At 41.0% G+C, this 12155-nt stretch overlaps 1 protein-coding gene across 1 annotated transcript in view; it reads left to right on the top strand.

The window, feature by feature from the left end:
- The window catches only part of SCAPER (S-phase cyclin A associated protein in the ER), a 493174-nt gene that overhangs the window by 421021 nt on the left and 59998 nt on the right, over positions 1-12155 (top strand). The window lies entirely within an intron of this gene.

Below are 12155 nucleotides of genomic sequence, written 5' to 3'. Positions count from 1 at the left end.
ATAGTGACTCAGTGTTTCCGATAGAAATATGACCTATCCCTCAGGCATATTAAGGATGTTCAGTAAAACAATTTTCTTACAATTAAATTCTAAACAACACTGCATACAAATATATATATATATATATATATATATATATATATATATATATATATCTATCTCAGGGATTTGTCAAGAAGAAAACTAATGATTTGAAACTAATAAAGTCTAGGTACTTAAAGAAATCTTATCCAGCCATATTCAATGTACACACAATGCTAATGTCTATATTCAGAATATTTTAAAAGAGAATTTGTTTCCTGAAATGAACTTCCTCAACATTTGTTAGTCTGTTATGCATAGGACCCCGACACCCACCTATTCTTCCTTATTCTTGCCTAGTCCCTCTACCCTGAGTCACATTTCTAGGAAGATTAAGACTGTCTGAGTATCAAGGAAGCCAAGCACGACCTGTAGTCAGTGTTCCACTTAGTCTGTTCCCTCTAGAAATGTAGCCAGAGCCTACCTTCCAGGGATTTGATGAGAACTCAGGAAGTGGCTATGTGTAGGTCTGTGACCTAAGTAAGCTCGAGTGGTCCCACACTGCCCAGAGGCTGGCAGCAGTGACAGGGCTCCATCCAGGGCCCTGGCACCTGCCAGCTTGGAGGCTGCCATGCTGCCCAGCTAGCTCCTGTGCAGTAGCCAGGCCACTCCCTGGGAGGTATCCTCTCACCCAGGAGACCCTTCCAACACTCACTCTTTTGTATACACACCATTATAAACCTGCCAGCGTCTCAAGTCTTTGTCACCTATACTCTTTCCTTGAATACAGATGAATATCACACATAAACATTTCCATATGTGGTTGTTGTAAAGTTTGTGGGCTTCAGCTTTCACTTACACATGGATTCAGTCACTTGAAATCTGTGGAACTTGAAAGAAGTTTAAAGGTCATTAATAGCCACTCATTTTTATAGGGAAAGCAACTGAGCCAAACTAACTTGAATTAGGACCCAAGATTCCTCCCTTGGTGTTCCCTCCTACACACTTGACTTTATATTATTCAAAATATGGTAGCATACGTTTTGTTTCTTTGAAAAGTTTCTCAATTACATATGTGGAAAACAGGATCCTCTTCTCTTTAACACACACAGTCATGTCCTTGTCTAGTAGACATTGACTGAACATCTGCCTTGGGCCAGACACCAAGCTAAGTACTAAGGTTACTGCCCTCAGGGAGCCCAGAGTCTGGTGTGGAGTCAGACTTGCAAATTAATAGCTACAACATAATAGCTGCAACAGAAGAGAATGTGCCCAGAGAAGGAAGTAAAGCACTTCCAAAGGAGGTCAAGAAGGGCTTCAATGGCCTAAATCTTAAAGGATCCAGGAAGACAAGTGGAGTAAAGAATTCATTCGGGAGAAAGGGCATAATATGGGCACTGCATGATATAGTAGATGTTATTGGTGCCTGTGGCCTATCAGGTCACCTACAAGTGGCTTCCTGTATTTCTCTGCCTGAGGATATTCACTGAACAAGTAGCTGTTCGCTAGAAGTGCCAGGGAGTTAACACCCCCAGGAGTGACTCTCCAACAATACATTGGTGGGTAATATCCCAGCTCCGCTAACCCTCAGTGGGACGATCCTGAGGTATGTTCTGTACGGTTTCTCAAAGGGACCCAGTGGTAACCTGTTCACTAACACTTACTTGATTAGCTTTTCTCCCTACCCTCTTTTCCTTCTCTACTTCCTCACAGATAAACTACTAACACCCATATCTTTGTTTCAGGGACTGCTTTGGGGGCAACCCAAACCAAGAGTTATGGATATATAAGACATTGTCTCATGTTCAGTTTGATGTAGTTTACAATAGGGTGACTGTGAAGAGTGGCAGGAGATGAGGTATTCAGTGCACTCCGTACATGTTCAAATTTCTGTGATAGGATGATCACTCCTGAAAACTATAGAAATGACTGGAATGGCATGAGCCTAGAGGCAGAAGGAATAGTAAAAAGGCTCTTGAAATGTTGAGGGCTGTGGAGACAGTAGAAATAGAGAGGAGCAGATACATTGAGGACACAGAATAAATGTAAGGGAAATGGCATAGAGCTGATAGTATGGGATGTAAAAGGAAGTGAGGAGTCTACAATGACTCCCAAGTTTCTGACTTGAAATTTTTGAGTGGTAGATGGTGTAGTCTCCAAATTAGGGGATATATGTGGTTTTCCATGATTCTAGACATGCCCAAGGATTATCCAGGCAGACGAAAGTGTGAGTGTGTATGTATGAAGTTTATATATAAAACCTTATTCTATACGTATATACACACACTCATAAAATGAAGTATAATTATTTCTATGTACATATACAACTGGATTTTAAATAAATCAATGATTAACCCTTAGTGGTTTTTAAGAATTCTTCATCTATTTTTTACCCAATATAATTTCCTTCTCCAACCTCAGTTACTCTGCAAATTTCTATTGGTAGGCCTTGCTGCAAAAGCAGGTTCGGGTGGTTTCCTGGCTTAATTTACCTAGGAAATTCTTAGCAGTATCAGTGTAAGCTGCTTCTCTGAGAGACAAGAAGAATGACCCCTGTCTGGTGTTCTTCCTCTCATCCTTCAATCTTCCAGTATTTCCTGAATACTGCCAAGCTACAGGAATACAGGGAGTTTTTCCTACATCTTCTGATTTGTTTACCTCTAATATTTACAGCCCATTTTGTGCTACAATACTTCCCATTTCTTTGTGGAAATTATATTTTTAAACTATAATGACCTGTTGAAAGCACTTTGTTGCATGTGTTAAATAGTCTCAGCACAAGGTCAAAGCCGTGTGTGGGGAGAAAGGTAGCTTGGTGGTTGTTATACTAGAGGAATTCACATAATTCCTGTTGGGGCTGCCAAGGGAAGCCAGCCAGAGCCTGAGCGCCGAGGAAGGCTTGTCCTCAAAGCCCTTCTGTGACCAACAGGAGTAAAAGACAAAGGGGGCCCAGAGAGACCTTCAAAAACTGCCTCTTGTGAACTGGCAGACCCTGAGATAATTATGTACACTAATTGATAGCACAGGGCTTTGAGTAAACACTTTGCAGTCTGCCGGTGGCCGGCCTTTGTGATGGTGATTATAGCAGGTCTGCCTTTGCACTGCCCTGCTATTGTGCCCTTAATCTTCTAATTTTTACCTAGGTTTTCTGAAAGACAATTTGGGTGTCAGTATTTACACTGTTAATCTCTGCTTCAGCATGGGGGAGAAAAGTACTCACATGATTTTTGTACCAGCCTTAGTTTTGAACAGTAAACTTGCATTTCTTTAAGTAAAAATCGAAATTGTGATCTTCTGGTGAAAGGATTGATTTTTATATTAGGATTACTCTACAATTTTAATATGCGAATTGTTCACAAGCTATAATTCTTAATCACTTCAACAAAATTCAACAATCTGTAATAGGACTTTCAGAAATGACTGTTGGGCCTTAACTGTTACCAGTTTTCCATTCTTGGGCCTGCAAGAAATAAGGAAAAAAGGATAGTTTTCAAATCTCAGGGCAGTGACTCAACTGCCATAATTGGCTAAGGCTCAAGTCCCCCTTAAGGTGCTGGCTCCGTAACCAAACTAATAGGATCCAAACAGTAATGAGTGATTATAAATTGTAACCAACACAAAACCTTTCAGTTAATCAGCAATCATTTCTAGATGCATAACTATGCAAAGTACTATATAGCAAGAGTGCCGAGAAGTAGTGGATCCAAAGTGAAAGAGTTTACAGTCCTTGTGACTGCACAGAAGAAAAACAGGAGCTTGTAAAACTTAGTTAATTCTGATTGGTTGGAAAACACTATTGTGAATGCTAGAATATTTTTACACAAAAAGAAATTTGTTACTATGTGTATTTGTGGTTTTTATTTTCGCATCTGTAAACTACACTAACAAAATGAGTTCTAGCCAAGGTCTCTGGAAACCTGTGTCATAAAAAGATAAGAATGGGGGCTTCCCTGGTGGCGCAGTGATTGAGAGTCCGCCTTCCGATGCAGGGGGCACGGGTTCATGCCCTGGTCCGGGAAGATCCCACATGCCGCAGAGCGGCTGGGCCCGTGAGCCATGGCTGCTGAGCCTGAGCGTCCGGAGCCTGTGCTCCACAGCGGGAGAGGCCACAGCAGTGAGAGGCCCGCATACCGCAAAAAAAAAAAAAAAAGATAAGAATGATTTGTAATTTAGCCCATTAATTATGTGGATATAAATGAGTGCTTCTCAAGTGTTTAAGGGTGCTTGAAAACCATTTGTTCAAACAAAGGTAAACTTTAACTCTGCCTGCCTGAATTATTCATTCATTCATTAGACAAATATTTATACAGTGCTTGCTCTGTGCCAGGCCCTGTGCTAGGCTTGGGAGAAAACAAAAATGACTAAGATGTTGATTGAGTCCTCAAGGACCTTGTAAGCTAGTAAAGAAGAGGTATATACAAATATCCATGGTATAAGGCAGAGAGTGTTACAGAGGATAGAAGATAACACACAAAAAGCACTTAGCATGCTGCCTGGCACATAGTAAATGCTTAATAAATATTGGATTATCACATCATCATTGATGGACTTCAGAGGAGGGAGAGATCACTCTTAGTTGTAGGAATTAGCTGTTTTCTAGAGCAACTAAAATTTAATTTAGGCCTTGGAAGATAAAAAGGGTTGGAACATTTAGAGTTGAGAAAAACATAGACAAAGAAAATAGCATACGCAAAGACATCAAAGCAGAAAAAAACATGAAGAATGAACAGAGTACTTAATTTGGCTGGATTTTGAGATGTATGTATTGGTGATTTTAGTGCCTACCAGACTGTTATGATGTTCAAATGAGGTAATAAATATAAAAATACTGTGTGATATATAAAACAATCTGCTGAATGTGGTGGTGGCAGTGGTGTCGTTAAAAGCCTTTGATCAGGGCAATGACATGCTAAAAACCATATTTGGGAGTTATCATGTGAAAGTGTATGAGAGAGGCTGTAGAAAGTGGGAAAGACCATTAACAGCATCTGGGCAAGAGGCAAAAGGAATGGAAAAGAAGAATCTTTTTTTTTTTTTTTTTTTTTTTTTTTTTTTTGTGGTACGCGGGCCTCTCACTGTTGTGACCTCTCCCACTGCGGAGCACGGGCTCCGGACGCGCAGGCTCAGCAGCCATGGCTCACGGGCCCAGCGGCTCCGCGGCATGTGGGATCCTCCCGGACCGGGGCACGAACCCGTGTCCCCTGCATCGGCAGGCGGACTGTCAACCACTGTGCGACCAGGGAAGCCCGAAGAATCTTTTTAAATCCTCTCATAGTCTCTCTTTTTATGTATGGTATCACTGGTCTCTCGGGCATCAGGCTCCAGATGTCATCTCTCTCTCATCCATCTTCCTTGTACCCCAGATCTAATGTGCTGTCACGTTCCATTGACTGGAAGGAACCTTAAAGTCACCTTAATCCAGTCTTCTGTTCAGATTTGTAGCTCTTCAATAACTTCTTTCAGTTTACATTTGAGTATCTTCATTGACAGGGAACTTATTATTTACCAGGGGAGCCTATTCTATCATTGATCAGTTTTTTTTTTTCATTGATCAGTTTTAATGCTTTAAAAGCCTCTCCTTGTACCAAGCTGTAATCCGTCTCCCTAACACTACCTACTAGTACTAGTCCTATTTGCTCCTTGGCAACATATAGATTATTCTAACCCCACTCTTCTCCCTACACTTCTCCCGTCTCACCAAACCACATATTCTCCTTTGCTTTCATTCTTGTTCCAGTTACTGTGGTTGTGTAACAAATTACCCCAAAACTTAGTGGCATAAAATGACAATCTATTAATCTCACAGATTCTGTATGTCAGGAATTCTATCAAGATACAGGGAGAATGGCTCATCTTTGTTCCACAGTCTCTAGGCCTCAGTTGGAAGACTTGAAGGCTGGAGGTTGGAATCATCTGTGTGCTTGTTCACACATGACTGTAGTTCATGCTACCTGTTTGTTAGGGACCTTTCCATGTGGTCCCTCTGCACAGGCTAATTTGGGCTGCACAGCATGGTGGAGGTTCAAAGGAGGAGCATCCTGACAAGTGAGAGAGCTAGGTGAAAACCATGTCACCTTTTATGACCTAGCCTCAGGAGTCATGCAGCATCCCCTCCACTGAATTCTGTTCAGCAAGGCAGCCACAGAGTCCCATTCAGCTTCAAAGGGAGGAGAAGTAGACTCCCATCTCTTCATGGGCAATATAAAGGTTCTGGAAGAGCGTATTGTACCAGAAATATTGCTATGTTTATGTTTGAAAAATAGAGTCTTCCACGTTCCAACCTACCCTAGAGATAAATGTGTTCCCAGTATCCTGTTCTCATCTGTATTCTTTCCTCTCTGCAGTCTCATACTTGGTATTATCATTTCTCTTGGCATCTTTAGCCACTGTCCTCAGACAAAAGGCTTGCTGGTGTTGGGAGATGGAGAATGAAGTGAACATAAGACTAAACAAGTGTAACTAAAGGAAATAACATTTGTTGAACACTGTTTATGTGCCCCAGGCTAAGGGCTCCTCATGAGTTATCTCCCAGCAATCCTCACACTGTCCAAGGGAGCATAACAGCCTCTAGACTGATAAGGAAGAGTGATTGTCCGAATCCTTCAGGTCTGGCAAGTGAGAAGAATACAGGAACAGGAACCTCTGGGCTATCTCTATATTCACAATTGGGCAAATGCTAGTACAGAGATTTCTGAAAGATCTATCCCAGCTGGTAATAAAGTCGTAGTTGACTTGTAGGGACAGAAAGATGATCGCTTCATTGCTGCAATTCAAACTGTGTGTCTACTGTGTGCTAGGCACTATGCCAGAGAAAGGGAGCTGCCTGGGCCTTAGCCCACAGGGCCAGCATTTAGGGGCAGGCTTCGCTGACTTACTACTCCCAGAGGGGAGAGGGTGTGATGAAGGTAGTCTGCCAATACGTATGCAGGCTCACCACACTTAGGATAGCAGAATATATCTGGTGTACACTTGCAGTTGAACTCCCACTGGCTCTAGGACTTTGGGGGTCAGGATCTCAAGAGGAAAATCCTTTTGTACTGTTGTATTGAAGAGCCCAGGTTTGGGAGTCAGAAAAATGTGAATGCAGTTCCTGCTCTCCTAGCTCTGTGACCAGTGACAGATTCTTTAGCTTCTCAGTGCCTGTTTCCTCACATTATAAACATGAATTTGACAATTCTTCTTCACAGAGTTGGTCAGGATAGGGGCAAATGGGGGCTAACATGTCTGTCACCCTAACCTTCTGCCCAAGGTGCTTTTTTATATATATTTATTACACCCCACCCTGTTCCAAAAAGATTTGAGATGGCTTATAGAAGTATATATGTCTTCTTATTTTTAAAAAATAGATGAAAAAATTAGAATAGAAGAAAATAGGTAAGGAAAAGTAAATGAATCCAGAAGCAAGTGAAGTTAAGGCATAAACCATATTCATAAACAAGCCCCTGGTAGACATTTCCTCTTGGAATTCCTACTGGCAGTTTCTACCAGGAACTTTTATTTAATATGTCAGATTCTAAGCTCATTGGCTTTCACCCAAAGTTGGCTTTTCCTCCTGATTACCTTACTCTGCTCATGACTGTAGTAATATGAACAGATTTTAAGACCTCAGACTTTTATTATCTTTGACTTCTGTCTTTCAGAATCCAATCCAGTCCTATGCAATTAAATCAAAAAGATGCTTGCCACAGAAATATGAGGTGGCTCCTGTTATTTATACCTATGACTTGATATTTGTCTACTTCTAATTCACTAGTTCCTTTGTCCTGTGTATATGTTTTGTGTCTTCAAATGAAAAGGTTTCCCTAAGGAGAGAGACTAAATATCCTAGCAGCTCCCCTTCAGGCACCTAGCATCAGGCTAGAAACAAAATAAGAAGTCGGTAAGTAGCTATGACTGGCAGCATTAGCAAATACTGGTGTGCACCATCGACCTATGCCAGGGCCCCATTTCCTGGGCTTACTCTTAGCATAGGAAGAAGAGGTGCCTGTGTCTCACGTTCTTCCTCCCCTAAGGTAAGAAGGAGACGTCCAAGGCCTTCGTGCCTTTGGCATACCTTTCTGAGACCAGTTCTCTCTCTCTTCCTTCCATTGCTTTAGCAAATCTTTATTACTGTTTACTGAGCACTTGATATGTGCCAGACACTTGTCGAGGTATTAGGGATCCAGTGGTGAACAAAATACTCACTCTGTGGAGCTCACAGTCTAACAGGAGAAAAAGATGATAAACCAGTAAATGAATAAGATAATTTTAGCTAGTGATAGTGATATGAGAAAATAAAGCAGGGTAATATAGCAGAGTGATTTGGGTGAGTGGTCAGGGAAGGCCTCTCTGGGAAGATGACACTGAGCTAAGAAGGAGCCAACTCTGTAAAGATCGGAGGGAAGAGTATTCTAGTTGAGCAGAATAGGAAGTTGATGACTCCCAAATATCTGAAGTGGGTGTGTACCAGAAACATAGAAGGCAGTGTGCTGGAATGTGATGAGCAAGAAAGTGCTAGGAGACGAAGGGCCAAGAGATCAGGACAGAGAGAGTGGAAGTTTGGGTTTTATTCTAAGTGTGATAGGAAGCCACTGGAGGATTTTAAGCAGGAGAGCAGCATGATCTGATTACTTTAAAAGTAATGGATTTTTACTCTGTGTAGAATGGATTATAGGGGCAAGAGTGGAAGCAGGAAAGATTAATTAGGAGGGTACTGCATCACGCAGCCCAGATATGACAGTTTTTTCCTCCCAGTTACTCACCCAGAAGAAGTAATTGCTTTCATTTGGCAACACAGCAGAGCCTCTGGCAGAGCTCCTTCAGCCTAACTGCCAAATACTAAAGATAAGAGAAGCCCAAAATATCAGCTGAACTAGCCAAAATCAGCACAGGGCCCTTTTGTGTTTTACAGTGATAATGAGAAAACTGAAGATAGAGAGGTCAGAAAAGTCCCATCTGAGAAGCATTCTTGGACAACAGTCCTAGTCTGTAGTTCCAAGATCTAGGACCATATACTGTTGTCAGTCATCCAGAGCTGCCGTATTCTCACCTTTTGGACTCCTCCCTGCCCTTTCTCCATTCACCTTTGGTTGTCCCCAGACTGTCTTTATCTTCCACTTTCTTGGTCCTCCTCCCAGACCTCTGCCAGAGACCACAGTTTCTTCTTAGGGGCCTCACCCTTTACCTTCCATTCTCATTGGTGTCCTCTTGGTCTTCTTCTTTCTCAAGCGTGTTCTAGGTTGTTGATCTCCAACAACAAGAATGTCTCTCTGTTTTCATCATCTATCACTTCTCTTCCCAGAAAGGTTTCCTTCTCAAAAGTTCCTCTTTGAATTCAACTGAAACTAATGACCAGGTACTTTGGAAATCCTCCCAAGTAATCAGCCAGCCTCACCCTACCTAATATTCTCACTATTTAATTTCTCCTATATTTTTCCTCTTCTCTAACCAAATGTCCAGACTATCTTATAGTGCTTACACATGTATCTTTTCCACCTTGAGTTTTCTCTTGCTCTAATATCTCTACTAAGTCATCCTCATTCCCTTCAACAGGGCTCCAAATTAGATCTGCATTAAACAAGCTATTTTCTCCCTCTACTGTATATATAAAATATAGGGGGGGGGGGTTGTGCGTGTGTGTGTCTGTGTAGGAGACTATAATTTTTGAAGTAGATTCACACCTGTTATAACACCCCAGAACTGAACAGAATCTTAGACATCATCCTGTCCATTGCCCAGCTGAGTTTTGAGTGCCCTCTGTCAATTCAGTGAATGTATTCCTCCACTGATTCAGAATAGTTAAGAATGTAATACCTCACCAACAGCCCATTTAACTTTTGGGTGTTCTGATTGTTAGAAAATTTTCTGTAAGTTTATCTAATATCTGCTTTCGGGTAGCATCTCTCCTCTGGTGTCATAAATAACAGTGTAATACCTCTTCAGTTTGAAGATAACCTTTATATCCTCCAGTTCTGAAATAAATTTCCCAGTACTTTCAAATGTACCTCAGGTGACATTGTTTCCACATAGTTTTACGACACAATTCACTTTCCTTGGGAACTTTCTGATACATCAGTGTCCTGAATGTAGTGCCATACCCAGTGCTAGAACCAGTACTTCCAGAGTAGTTGTTCATTGCAGTGGATCAGGATAAACCTTTCTGGTTGTGTACGTTTTACTCCTCTTAGCTCAGTCAAAATTGAATTATATTCATGGGTAATCAAGCAAGACTGTTTCTTCATTTGAATGGATAGGAAGCTAATTTGCTAAGTCTTTTCCCCCTACTTATCATTGAAAGCTATATTCCAGTCCCCTGTCACTTGCCTTCTTCCCATCCTAAACCTATGCAGTTAGTTTTTAAATCTAAAAATAGGATTTAATAGTCATTTCTATAAATTTCATCCTTTTTTAGTCCTCATTTATTTTTAATTAAACTTTTTTATTTTTTACTTCCTCCTCCTTGAAACTATCTTCACTTTGCTTCTAGGGCATCACACTTCCCTGCTTTTCCTCCTACCCCACTGGTTTCATTTTTCAGTTTCCTTTGATGATTTATTCTCATCTCCCCAACTTCTACACTTTGGAGTATCCCAAGGCTCAATTCTCAGACTAATCTATGTTCACTCACTAGATGAGCTGGCTTTAAATACCATCTGTGTGTTGATGACTCCCAAATATCTCAAGCCCAGATCGCTCCTCTGAACTCAGACTTGTATATTTATTCATTTATTCAACAGATGTCTATTGAGTGGCTACTCTATGTCAGATACTGTTCTAAGCCCTGGAGACAGACAAAATTCCCTACCCTTGGGAAGCTCATTTTATCCAACTTCTGATCCAGTATCTTCACTTAGGTGTCTAATAGGCATCTTGAATTTAACAAGTTTAAAGGTGAACTCCTCATTTTCCTCCCCAGACATGCTCTATCCACTGTCTTTCCCATTTCTGTAAATGGCAGCCACATTCTTTTAATTACTCAGGCAAAAAAAACCACTGAGCCATTTTTTACTCCTCTTTTTCTCACCCCACATTCATTCTATCAGGAAATCCTATTGGTTTTCCCTTCTGAATATTTTTCAGAATCCAGCTACTTCTTACCACATCCATGACTACCATCCTGGTTCATCCACCATGATCTCTCACTTGGATGATTGAAACAGTCTCTTAATTGGCCTCTCTGCTTCTGTCTTGGCTCTTCTAACAACTTTTCAACCAATTAGCTATAGTGATTATTTTTAAACCAAAGTCATATTATATAACCCTTCTGCTCAAAACCTTACAATGGCTTTCCATCTCATTCAGTAAAACCCTTATAATGTCCTTACAATGCTCTACAAGACCCTACCTGATCGTCTTCCTGTTTCCTCTCTGACCTCATCCCCCATTGTTCCTCCACTTTGCTTAACCAGCTGTAGCCACACTGGCCTTCTTGCTGTTTCTTGAATATGTCATGCATGCTCCTGGCTCCAAGCCTTGGGACTTGCTGTTCCTCTGCCTAAAAACACCCTTGCCTCAGGTATCCACATGGCTTCTTTCCTCACTTTCTGTAGAATTCTGTCTAAATAGCACTTTAGAAAGTGTTTCCCCAACCACCCTATATAAAATAGCATCACACACACACACACAAACACACACACCCCTGCATCTTCATTCCCTACCCATATCCCCTGCTCTTCTACAGTACTTAGCACACCTGACATACTATATATTACATGTGATACTTGTTTATTTGTTCATTGTATCTCGTACACTAAAATGTAAGTTTTATTAGAAAGAGAACATGGATTTTACTGCTGAATCCCAGTGCCTAGAAAAGTGCTTACACAGAGTAGGTCCTCAGTAAATATTTGTTGAATAAATGAATCATGAATGAATAGGCCCATGTGACAGAATAATGCCCCTCCTGAACATTCTACCCCAAAGCAAAATACACATTCTTCTCAAGTGTGTATGGGACATTTTCCAGGATAGAATACCATGTTAGGCCACTAATTAAGTCTCAGTCAATTTTAAAAGGTAGACATCATACAGAATATCTTCTCTGACCTTAATGGGATGAAGTAAGAAATCAATAATAGAAGTAAAACTAGAAAATTCACAGATTTGCAGAAATTTAACAAAACACTCTTAAACATTACATAATGATCAGGAATCAA

This window comes from Delphinus delphis, chromosome 2 (assembly GCF_949987515.2).
Source record: "Delphinus delphis chromosome 2, mDelDel1.2, whole genome shotgun sequence".
Classification (NCBI taxonomy): Eukaryota; Metazoa; Chordata; class Mammalia; order Artiodactyla; family Delphinidae; genus Delphinus; species Delphinus delphis.
This window is presented reverse-complemented; position numbering and strand designations above follow the sequence as displayed.